The sequence below is a fragment of the Carcharhinus amblyrhynchos genome, chromosome 11, assembly GCF_965287045.1.
Source record: "Carcharhinus amblyrhynchos chromosome 11, sCarAmb.v2.hapA, whole genome shotgun sequence".
Classification (NCBI taxonomy): domain Eukaryota; kingdom Metazoa; phylum Chordata; class Chondrichthyes; order Carcharhiniformes; family Carcharhinidae; genus Carcharhinus; species Carcharhinus amblyrhynchos.
In genome coordinates, this window is record NC_137334.1 from 90,255,252 (window position 1) to 90,267,342 (window position 12,091).

Genomic DNA, 12,091 nt, shown 5'->3' on the forward strand with positions numbered 1-12,091 from the left:
GTGAATGAGAGATAGAATGAACAAGAAAAGGAGTGAACGAAAGAGATAGAATGAACGAGAAAACGAATGAACGAAAGAGATAGAATGAACGAGAAAAGGAGTGAACGAAAGAGATAGAATGAACGAGAAAAGGAGTCAACGAAAGAGATAGAATGAACGAGAAAAGGAGTCAACGAAAGAGATAGAATGAACGAGAAAAGGAGTCAACGAAAGAGATAGAATGAACGAGAAAAGGAGTGAACGAAAGAGATAGAATGAACGAGAAAAGGAGTCAACGAAAGAGATAGAATGAACGAGAAAAGGAGTCAACGAAAGAGATAGAATGAACGAGAAAAGGAGTGAACGAAAGAGATAGAATGAACGAGAAAAGGAGTCAACGAAAGAGATAGAATGAACGAGAAAAGGAGTCAACGAAAGAGATAGAATGAACGAGAAAAGAAGTCAACGAAAGAGATAGAATGAACGAGAAAAGGAGTCAACGAAAGAGATAGAATGAACGAGAAAAGGAGTCAACGAAAGAGATAGAATGAACGAGAAAAGGAGTGAATGAGTGAGAGATAGAGTGAATGAGAGAGGGAGTGAATATGAGAGAGAGAGATCGCGTGAATGTGAAAGAGAGAGAGGGAGTGAGACTGAGAAAGTATAGTAGAGAGTGCATGAGAAGGACAGAGAGACTGAGAGATAAAGAGAAGGAAACTCAGAGATACACTGTAAGAGAGAGAGTAAAAAGACTGGGAAAACACAGAGACTGATGGAGAGAGTGAGTGTTAGAGTGAAGCTGAGAGTCTGTGTGAGACTGGGAGACACAGAGACTGTGAGAGAGGATGGTGAAAGATAGAGAGAGAGTCTAAGAGAGAGTGAGAGACTCTTGAACAGGATTGTGTGAGACAGACTGACTGACAGATCAGACTTTGAGAGAGAATGAGACAGTGGGTAACTGAGAGTGAGAGAGAAAGGAAGACATTAGAGAGAGCACCTGAGGGAAATAGAATGTGAGAGGGAGACTGAGAAAGACAGAGAAGGAGATAGATAGAGAGAAGGAGACAGATAGAGAGATGGAGAGAGAGAGAGAATATGAGAGAGAAACTTAGAAAGAGAGAGAGGTTACATGAAAGAGAAAGACATTTGAAAAGAGTGGGGAAAGGTATTTATTGGGGATTGGAGATAATCAGGATGGGAAACAGTGGAACGAGAGAAAGAATGAGAAAACAAGAAGCGCAACACAAAAACAGTGTGAAAAACAATAAACAAAGGGGAAAGCTGCAAAAGAGAGTGGGAAGAATGAGAAAAGAGGCTGTAACATAGGAAACAATCGAGCCAGTAAGCCCCCACAACACAGCAACGTGACACGTTAATCTGGTTTTGTGATGATGATTGAAGGATAAACATTAGCAAGGACACAGAGGAACATCTCTGCTGGTCTTTGAAATACCGCCTTGGATTATTTTCCCTTCACTGGGGCGGCCCTCGGTTTAACATCTTTTGAGAAAGGTGGCAGCTCCAGCAATGAAACAACTCACTCAGTGTCCCACCAAACTGTCTGCCTGGATTTTACACTGTGGATGAAGGCGCAGTGGGCAGAGGTATGAAATAGAGGAACAGAGAGAGGGGAAGAGGGTAGGGAGCGAAGACAGAGAGTTTGAGATGGTAATGAAAGGAAGACAAGGCCGTTTAAGATGATTGACCAGAAAATTGAAAACAGCATGAGGAAAAAATGTCTTTTTTTTTGCAACGAGTGGTTAGGGTCTGGAATGCGCTGCCTGAGAGTGTGGTGAGGGCAGATGCGATCGTGGCTTTTAATGGGGAATTGAAGAGAAAATATTCACAGTGCTTTGGGGACAAAGGCTGGGGAGTGGGATTCGCTGGTTTGCTGTTGTAAAGAGCTGGCACAGATACAAGGTGCTGAATGGCCTCAATCCGTGCTGTAACCATTTAATGAAATAGGGAAGCAGGAGGAAATGTAGGGCAAACAAACTTCTCTGGCTGGCAAAGGAGATAAAAATTGAGACAAAGAGGAAAAAGTGTACTTACAACGTGTCAGGCAGAAAGTACAGTTAAGAAGCAGGCTGAAGGTTCAGAGGGGAGGTGAAGGAGCAAATATGAGAAGCAAAGAGGGAGTATGGAAAGAGACTGGCAGCTAACATAAAAAGGAATCCTAAAGTATTTGATAGGCATATAACTAGCAAAAGGGCAGTAAAAGGAGGAGTAGGGATGTTGAGGGCTGCAGAAAGGGAATTTACACATGGAGACTGAGGGCAGAGCTGAGGTATTAAATCAATATTTTGCATCAGTCTTTATCAAGGAGGAAGAAATTATCCAGGTCATGGTCAATTGGAGGTGATTCAGACGCTAAAATGGCTTAAAATTGAAAAGGAGGAGGAATTAGATAGATTATCTGCACTTAAAGCTAATGAGGTACCGGGATGGAATGAGATAGAAACGTAGAAAGTAGGTGCAGGGGTAGGCCATTCGGCCCTCCGAACCTGACCACCATTCAATATGATCATGGCTGATCATGCACTTTCAGTATCCCACTCCTGCTTTCTCTCCGTACCTCTTGATCCCCTTAGCCACAAGGGCCACGTCCAGCTCCCTCTTGAACATATCTAATGAACTGATCCCCAACAGCTTTCTGTGGTAGAGAATTTCATAGGTTCACAACTCTCTGAGTGAAGAAGTTCTTCCTCACCTCAGTGCTGAATGGTTTACCCCTTATTCTTAGACTGTGATTCCCTTGTTCTGCACTTCTCCAACATTAGGAACATTCTTCCCGCATCTGGCCTGTCCAGTCCCATTAGGATTTTATATATTTGGATGAGATCCCTTCACATTCTTCTAAATTCCAGTCAGTACAAGCCCAGTCGATCCAGTCTGTCTTCATATGTCAGCCCCACCATTCCAGGAATCAGTCTGGTGAACCTTCTCTGACTCCCTCAATAGCAAGAATGTCCTTCCTCAGGCCAGGAGACCAAAACTGCACACAATACTCAAGGTGTGGCCTCACCAAGGCCCTGTCTAACTGCAGCAAGACATCCTCACTCCTATACTCGAATTCTCTTGCTATGAAGGCCAGCATGCCATTAGCTTTCCTCACTGCCTGCTATACCTCATGGCAACCTTCAGCGACTGTTCCACCGTGGCACCCAGGCCACGTAGCACTAAACTGCCACCATTCAGATAATAATCTTCCTTCCTGTTTTTGCCAACAAAGTGAATAACCTCACACTTAATCTACGTTATATGGCATTTGCCAAGAATTTGCCCACTCAGCCAACTTGTCCAAGTCACCCTCTTTCATCCTCCTCACATCACACACTGCCGCCCAGCTTAGCGTCATCTGCAAATTGGGAGATATTGTATTCAATTCCCCTTCGTCCAAATCATTAGTGCATATTGTGAACAGTTTGAATCCCAGCACTGAACCCTGTGATACCCGACTCGTCACTGCCTGCCACTCTGAACAGGACCTGTTTATTCCCACTCTCTGCCTCCTCTCTACCAATTACTTCTCCATCCACGTTAATGCATTAGCCCCGATACCGTGAGATTTAATTTTGCTCACTAATCTCTTGTGTGACCTTGTCAAAAGCCTTTTGAAAGCCCAGAAGGTACACAAGGATACTGACGGAAGTGACACTGGAAACTACAGGGACCATGGCCATAATTCTCCAATCTTCTTTAGACTCAGGATGGTTCCAGAGGAGCGGAGAACTGCAAACTTTGCACCCTTGTTCAAAAAAGGGTGTATGGATCAACCCAGCAGCTATAGGCCAGTCAGATTAACTTTGGCAATGGGGAAACTTCTAGAAACAATAATTCTGGGCAAAATTAATAGTCACATGAGCACGAGAGTTAATTGAGAAATGGCAGGAGGAATTTCTTCAGGGAAAATCATGTTTGACTAACCTGCCGGATTCTTTTGAAGAGGTAACAGGGAGGGTTGATGAGGGTAATACTGTTGATGTGGTGTACATAGATTCCCAAACGGCATTTGATACAGTGCCACATAGCAGACTTCATAGATTAATAGAATCCTAGAGCGCCGAAGGAGGCCATGCGGCCCATCGAGTTTGCACCAACCACAATCCCACCCAGGCCTCATCCCCACAACCCCATGCATTCAACCCCCCGGCACTAAGCGTGGTAATTTAGCATGGCCAATCCACCTGACCTCCACATCTTTGGAGACGAGTGAGACTTGTGAAAAGAGTTATAGCTCACTCACCTGATGAAGAAGCAGCGCTCCCAAAGCTCGTGATTCCAATTACACCTGTTGTCTGATACCGGAGTTGAGGGGGTTGAGCGATGAGGAGAGGCTGAATAAACTAGGCTTGTACTCGTTAGAGTTTAGAAGAATGAGGGGCGATCTCACTGAGACGTATAAGTTGATGAATGGGATGGATAGGATAGAGGTGGAGAGACTCTTCCCGCTCAGAAAGGACAGTAGGACTGGGGGCACAGCCTCAAGATAAAGGGGGGGCAGTTTAGAACGGAGTTGAGGAGGAACTTCTTCACTCAAAGGGTGGTGAATCTCTGGAATTCTCTGCCCGTTGAGGTGGTGGAGGCTGCCTCGCTAAATATTTTTAAGACGCGGGTTGATGGGTTTTTGATAAGCGAGGGGATTAAGGGTTATGGGGAGAGGGCGGGAATGTGGAACTGAGCCACGACAGATCAGCCATGATCTTATTGAATGGCGGGGCAGGCTCGAAGGGCTGGATGGCCTACTCCTGCTCCTATTTCTTATGTTCTTATGAATTTTACCTGGTGTTGTGAGACTTCTTACGTAGCTCGTGGAGTGAAAGGGATGGTAGCAATGTGAATACAGAACTGGCTGAGTGACAGAGAATGGTGACAAATGGATATTTTTCAGACTGGAAGAAGGTTTTGCAATGGAGTTCCCCAGGGGTCAGTGTTTCGACAGTTGATCTTCCTAATAATGTAGAGTTTGGCGTGCAGGCGATAATTTCAAAGTTTGCGGATGATAGAAGATTCCTCAGCATTGTGAGGAGAGTAGTGCAGAAATTCAAAAAAGCACAGACAGGTTGGTGGAATTGGTGGGTGGGCAGATCACAGTTGAAGCTCAAAGCAGAGAGATGTGAAGTGATTCGTTTTGGTCGAAAGACCACCAAGAGATAGAACAAAATAGAGATACAATTCTCAAGGAGCAGAGGGATCATTGAAAGTGGCAGGACAGGAGGCAAGAGTGGTTAATCAAGCATAGGATATCCTGGATTTATTAATAGGAGCATTCGCAAGCAACCTATGTTGAACTAGTTTGGCCTCAGCTGAAGTATTGTGTCCGGTTCCGGGGGCTGCACTTCAGGAAGGATGCAAAGGCATCGAAGAGTGCAGAAAAGACTCACAGTGCCTCAATGAGCGGCATGGTAGCACAGTGGTTAGCACTGCTGCCTCCCAGCTCCAGGGATCTGAGTTTGATTCCCGGCTTGGGTAGCTGTCTGTGTGGTGTTTGCATATTCTCCCCGTGTCTGCGTGGGTTTCCTCCAGGTGCTTCGGTTCCTCCCACACTCTGAAAGACATTGGCCATGCTAAATTGCCCCTTAGTGTCTCAGGATGCATAGGTTAGAAGGATCAGTGGGGTAAGCATGTGGAGTTAGGGCCTAGGTGGGATTGTTGTCTGTGCAAACTCGATGGGCCAAATGGCCTCCTTCTGCATTGTAGGGATTCTATTTAAAAAATAGTTTCGGGGATGAGCAAATTCAGTGATGAAGATAGATTTTTTTGTTAAAATTGTCACAATTTTACATTAACACTGCAATGAAGTTACTATGAAAATCCCCTAGTCGCCACACTCTGGCATCTGTTCGGGTACACTGAGGGAGAATCTAGCATGGCAATGCACCTAACCAAAATGTTTTTCAGACTACGAGAGGAAACAGGAGCACCTGGAGGAAACCCACACAGACACGGGGAGAATGTGCAGACAGTAACCCAATCTGGGAATTAAACTGGGATCCCTGGCGCTATGAGGCAGCAGTGCTAACCACTGTGCCACCGTGTGGGGAAGTTGGGACTGTTTTCCTTAGAGAATATAAGGCTGTAAGGAGATTTGATCAAGATGAGGGGTCTGGACAGAGTAGATAGGGAGAAATTGGTGGAGGGATGGAAAACCCATGGACACGGATTTAAAGTGATTGGCAAAAGAAGCAAAAGTGAAATGAGGAAAATCTTCTTCCTGCAGCGATGGTTAAGATCTGGAGTCATCTGTCCATGGGGGCCAGGTTACAGGGAGATGGCAAGAGACTGGCACTAGCTGAGTGGCCCATTTGGAGAGCCTGTGCTGATATGATGGGTCGAATGGCCTCTTTCTGCACCATAACAATTCTGCAGTTGTGTGAAAGGAGAAAGAAACGATAGAGACAGTCAGTGTGAGTGAGAATAGACAGAGAAAGGTGCAGGTTGGAGCAAAACATAAATACGTTGGAAAGGAATGTAAAAGGAGCATCTGAAAAAAAAATCAAAGTGTGAAGTGGAAGTGCCAGGTGATAGCCGAGACACACGGGAAAAATCAAAATAAACAAAGCAAAAATAGGCTCAGGAAGTGAAGGAACAGGAGATAATAGAACAGAGAATGTGAGGGTTAATGTGTGAGACGGAAAGACAAATAGAATCATAGAATCCCTGCAGTGCAGAACGAGGCCATTCAGCCCATCAAGTCTGCACCAACACACTGACGGAGCACCTTACTCAGGCCCTTACCCTGTAACCCTATGTATTTACTCCAATTATCCCCCGACCTACACATCTTTGGACACTAAGCATGGAAACAACTTAGCATGGCCAATCCACCTAACCTGCACATCTTTGGAGGAGAGAGAGAGCAAAAGGGAAAAGGAGTGAGAGAGATAAAGAAAGAAAGAGTGAGAAAGAGATTGAGAGAAGTGAAGAGAGAAAGAAAGATTGCCTATTTCTATCTCTGTAACATCACTTGTCTCTGCCTCAACTCATCTGCTGTTGAAACACTCATCCTTGTCTCAATTTCCTCTGGCCTTCACCATTCCAATGCTGGCCTCATGCAATGGGTGGCACGGTGGCACAGTGGTTAGCACTATTGCCTCGCCAGGGACCCAGGTTCAATTCTGGCCTTGGGTCACTGTCTGTGTGGAGTTTGTACGTTCTCTCCGTGTCTGAATGGATTTCCTTTGGATGCTCCAGTTTCCTCCCAAAGTCCAAAGATGTGCGGGTTAGGTTGACTGGCCATGCTAAATTGACCCTAATGCCAGGGGATTAACAGGGTAAATGTGTGGTGTTACGGGAGAAGGGCCTGGGTGATTGGTACTGATTTGATGGGCTAAATGGCCTTCTTCTGTACTGTAGGGATTCTATGATTCTATGAATCATAAGCTTGAGGCTATCCAAAACTTTGCTGTCCCCTGTTTTGACGCAGCAAAAGCCCCATTCCCTTATCTTCCCTGCACTCACCAACAATCACTGGTTCCTGATTCAGGTATTAAACATTTCATTCTCTTTGCAACTCTGGTGCAGTTGTTGGGTCCAGCACAGACATCGATTGCCTCGGTAAGCAATGACACACGGTGAGTAAAGATGGCTCACAATTAAACGAGAGGAAAAGTCCGACAGGTTTATTTGGAATCACGAGCTTTCGGAGCACTGCTCCTTCATCAGGTGAATGGAGAGGTCGGTTAAACAATGCCTTTCCCCTTTTCCAGGGTATTGCAAATGAAGCCTGGCTGGAGTGTGGTCCCCGCTATAACATTAGAAATGTGGCTGCTGATTTGCGCACAGCAAGCCCCCACTATGATTACGACAGATAACCTCTTCTTTGTGATGTTTGAGGGAGGATATATTTTGATTCCTGTCCCCCTCCAGCAATGGGATCTTTTAATATCTACCCTGAGAGGATAGATGGGCTTTCAGTTTAACACCTCGTTCAAAAGATGGCATTGCTGACAGTGCAGCACTCCTTCATAGAAACTAAAAGCAGAATTAGGCCATTCGGCCCTTCGAGCCTGCTTCTCCATTCATTTTGATCATGGCTGATCATCGAAGCCAATATTGGAGCGTCAGCCTAGTTTTTGTGTTCAGGTCTCTGGTTTGAACCCATGCATTTCAGGCTCAGGGACAAGAGTGTTTTCTTTATTCAGTCGTAGGACATGGGCATCACTGGCTGGCCAGCATTTATTGCCCATCCCTGACTGCTCCTGGCTGGGCCATTTCAGAGGGCAGTTGAGGGTCAACCACATTGCGGTGACTCGGGAGTCACAAGTAGGCCAGACCAGGTAAGGACAGCAGAATTCCTTCCCTAAAGGGACATTAGTGAACCAGATGGGTTTTTCCGACAACCTACAATGGTTTCATGGACATCAGTAGATTCTTAATACCAGATTTATTTTATATTATTGAATTCAGATTCCACCATGGCGGGATCCGAACCCGGATCCCCAGAACATTAGCTGAGTTTCTGGATTAATAATCTATTGTTTATTGCCTACCAAATTAACGACAGCTGACACTACGGTGATACATGTTAATATCACAAAAGGCAATTTTACATTGCCAATTTAACTCTTTCTTTGTACAGAAAGGGACATTCATGGACCTTTCTCCATCTTTTAGAACGCGATATCCATTGCTTTAAGCTTTGTTGTTGAAAACTGAGTGACAGTGGGTGGGATTTTCCAACTCTTCCTGCCCATGAAATCTTCCAGTCTCACCGAAGATGGCACAGGTTCCTTGGCAGTCGGGTGACGCAGAAATGGCACAATTCCTACCCTCACCCAGTAGACAGGAATGTTGAGTATAAAAGCAAATAATAGTTTCTGAAATGATACTAAGATCTTGGTTGACTGGATCTCGGTCAGAGAAGGGGTGGAGTGAGGTCTGTTCTTCGTCTTGGAACATAATTTTCCTCCTTGGATGTCCAAGTCTGGACGCTCCATGTAAGAGTAACATAACAAGAGATAAAAAAGGTCAGCCAGATTCACAGTGCAGATGGGGATAAAAGATTATTGATAAAAAAGTGATGTGCTGTCAAAGTTTTCTGTCTTGCACTCATCAGAACAGATGCAAAAAAAACAAATTTAAGATTGTTGCCTCTTTTGAAATTTGGCATTATTGCATCTGCCCTGATGAGTACAAGGCCAAAAGATTTGACAGCTGTCCCTTTTTTCAACAATGCTCAAGTTCTGTATGAACAAGCAAAATGGCTTGGAAATTAAATTGGTTTGCATTGGAACAGTATTTGACAAGGATGAATATTGGAGATAGTGGAGAAAAGGGACAATATGGTATTAACACATGATGCATAGGCTGAAGGGCTAACACTGACAGAGGGCAATGGGCCCAATGGCCTCCCTCTATACCGCACTTGATTTTTTATTCACTTATGGGATGTAGGCACCACTGGCTGGGCCAGCATTTATTGCCCATCTCTGAAGCAACCACATTGCTGTGGCTCTGGAGTTACATGTAGGCCAGACCAGGTAAGGAGGCAGGTTTCCTTCCCTAAAAGACTTGCTAAGATTATTATAGGAAAACTGATAATTCCTCCAATCCCACCCCTCATGACTGGGACTTCTGTGTCTGCGTAGGTTTTCTCTGGGTGCTCTGATTTCCTTCCACAGTCCAAAAATGTGCAGGTTAGTGGATTAGCCATGGTATATGCACTGGTTAACGTGGTTAGGGCAGAGGTATCTGGGCTTGAGTCAGACGCTCTTTTGGAGAGTCAGGGCAACCTTGATGGGCTGAATGGCCTCTTTCTGCACTGTCGAAATTCTGTGGTTCTAATATCTGTCCAGGAAACTGACACTTTTTGCCAACCCTAACCTATATAAGTGACTGTACCTGCTAACCCCATCCATTATGGTAGCCTGTGGGGTGACACAGTGGGACAGTGGTTAGCACTGCTGCCTCACAGTGCCAGGGACCCAGTTCAATTCCCGCCTCAGGTCACTGTCTGTGTGGAGTTCACACATTCTCCCTGTGTCTGCGTGGGTTTCCTCCAGGTACTCCAGTTTCCTCCCACAGTCCAAAGATGTGCAGGTTAGATTGATTGGCCGTGCTAAATCAACCCTTGTTTTATGGGATTAGTGGGGTAAATATGAGGGGTTACGGGAATAGGGCCAGGGTGGGATTGTCATCGCTGCAGATTCAATGGGCTGAATAGCCTCCCCCTGTACTGTCGGGATTCTATGATTCTCAAGCTTTATTTCTTGTGATGGTTTTTCTCGCTAACCCTTACCCTGGAGCTGCTGTGTGTTTTCCATTTCACCCCCGTGCTATCAGTGATGTGGAGATGCCGGCGTTGGACTGGGAGTGGGCACAGTAAGAACTCTCACAATGACAGATTAAAGTTCAACAGGTTTACTTGGAGCCACAAGCTTTCAGAACACGGAGGTGAGTGCTGGGAAGGAGCAGCGCTCCGAAAACTCATGATTCCAAATAAACCTGTTGGACTTTAACCTGGTGTTGTGAGACTTTCTTTACCATGTAATCAGTGGCTAATGCAATGTTAGGGGGATTAGCAGGGTAAATATGTGGGGTTATGGGAATAGAGTCTGGGTGGGATTGTGAGTCGTTGCGGACTCAATGGGTTAAATGGCCTCCTTTTGCACTGTATGGGCAGCACAGTGGTTAGCACTGCTGCTTCACAGTGCCAGGGTCCTGGGTTCGATTCCCGGCCTTGGGTCACTGTCTGTGTGGAGTTTGCACATTCTCCTCGTGTCTGCGTGGGTTCCCTCCGGGTGCTCCGGTTTCCTCCCACAGTCCAAAAATGTGCGGGTTAGGTTGATTGGCCGTGCTAGAAATTGCCCCTTCGTGTCGTGAAATGTGTAGGTTAGAGGGATTAGTGGGTAAATATGTAGGGATATGGGGGTAGGGCCTGGGTGGGATTGTGGTGGGCACAGACTCGATGGGCCGAATGGCCTCCATCTGCACTGTAGGCTTTCTATGATTTAGTGTCAGTTCTGCAGGATGCCTCCAGCGAGTAATGCTGCCATTGAATTGCCAGCTCAGAAACAGGCCACTCGGCCCCTCTGCTGGCTGCTGGTGTTGCCAGACTTGTCGAAGGGAAAGGTGCCGGGTGGAGGAGGGGAAGGTTTCATTGCACTCTGAAAATCAGCTGCAGTTTTTGCAACTGGGCAGTCCAGCCTGGATCATGTTGGAACTCTCTGCTCTGTTAACACTGCTGGAGTCACAGCAGCGCCCGTGGGCTGCGAGTAAGGAGCAGCGATTGCGGGATTGGCCTGAATCTTGAGTGTATTTGGTCAGTGAGATGCTGCGGATATTTTTAAAACCCTCTCTCCTTTTCCCCAGGTGTTGGAGAGAGGTTCCAGGTTAGCTCGACAGCGCCTCCCCGCGGGGGTGGGAACCCTCCAACTAGTTGACTACAGAGAGGCGAACTCCACAAGTTGAATACTTTTGGGGGTAAACTTGAACTGAAGCGGGGTGGGGATAAACATCCTCCCGTTAATCAGGGCTGAGATTTTGTGTTCCCTTTCTTACAGAAGTTTTTAAAACAAGACCCACCTCCCCCGCCCCCCGAACCCCTGCCTCCAAAGGCAATAACATCAGTGAACTCATTCTAACATACTCACGTCCTAAAGTATCTTTTCTGACCAGGTGGAAATATTGTATCGGGGACAGAGTGAGGAGAGTAGAAGCAGCTGCTTGTCGGAGAGTGAAGGTTTAATTAGAGTAAATAAGGAGAAACTGTTTCCTTCTGGCAGGAGGTTTGGTAACCAGGGGATGAGGAGTTTGAGATAATTGGCAAAAAGACAAGAGGCAAGAGGAGGAGGAATGAGTTATTTAAGCCATGAGTTATGGTGAGCTGGAATTCAGCTCCTGACTGAGGGATGGAAACTTTTCAGGAAAAACTCCCCGAAAGGAAGCAGATAAAAAAATTGAATTTTTTTTTTAAATTGATGACCTATGTCCCATTTGGGACTCCTGTGAGAAATGTCATCTCAGTTGGGAACTGTGTGAAAATTGTTGTTCCTGTTGGGACTCAGGTGCCCTCGAAGGTGAAGTAAGAAAGTCTCACAGCACCAGGTTAAAGTCCAGTTGGTTTATCTGGAACCACGAGCTTTCGGAGTGCTGCTCCTCCATCAGGTGA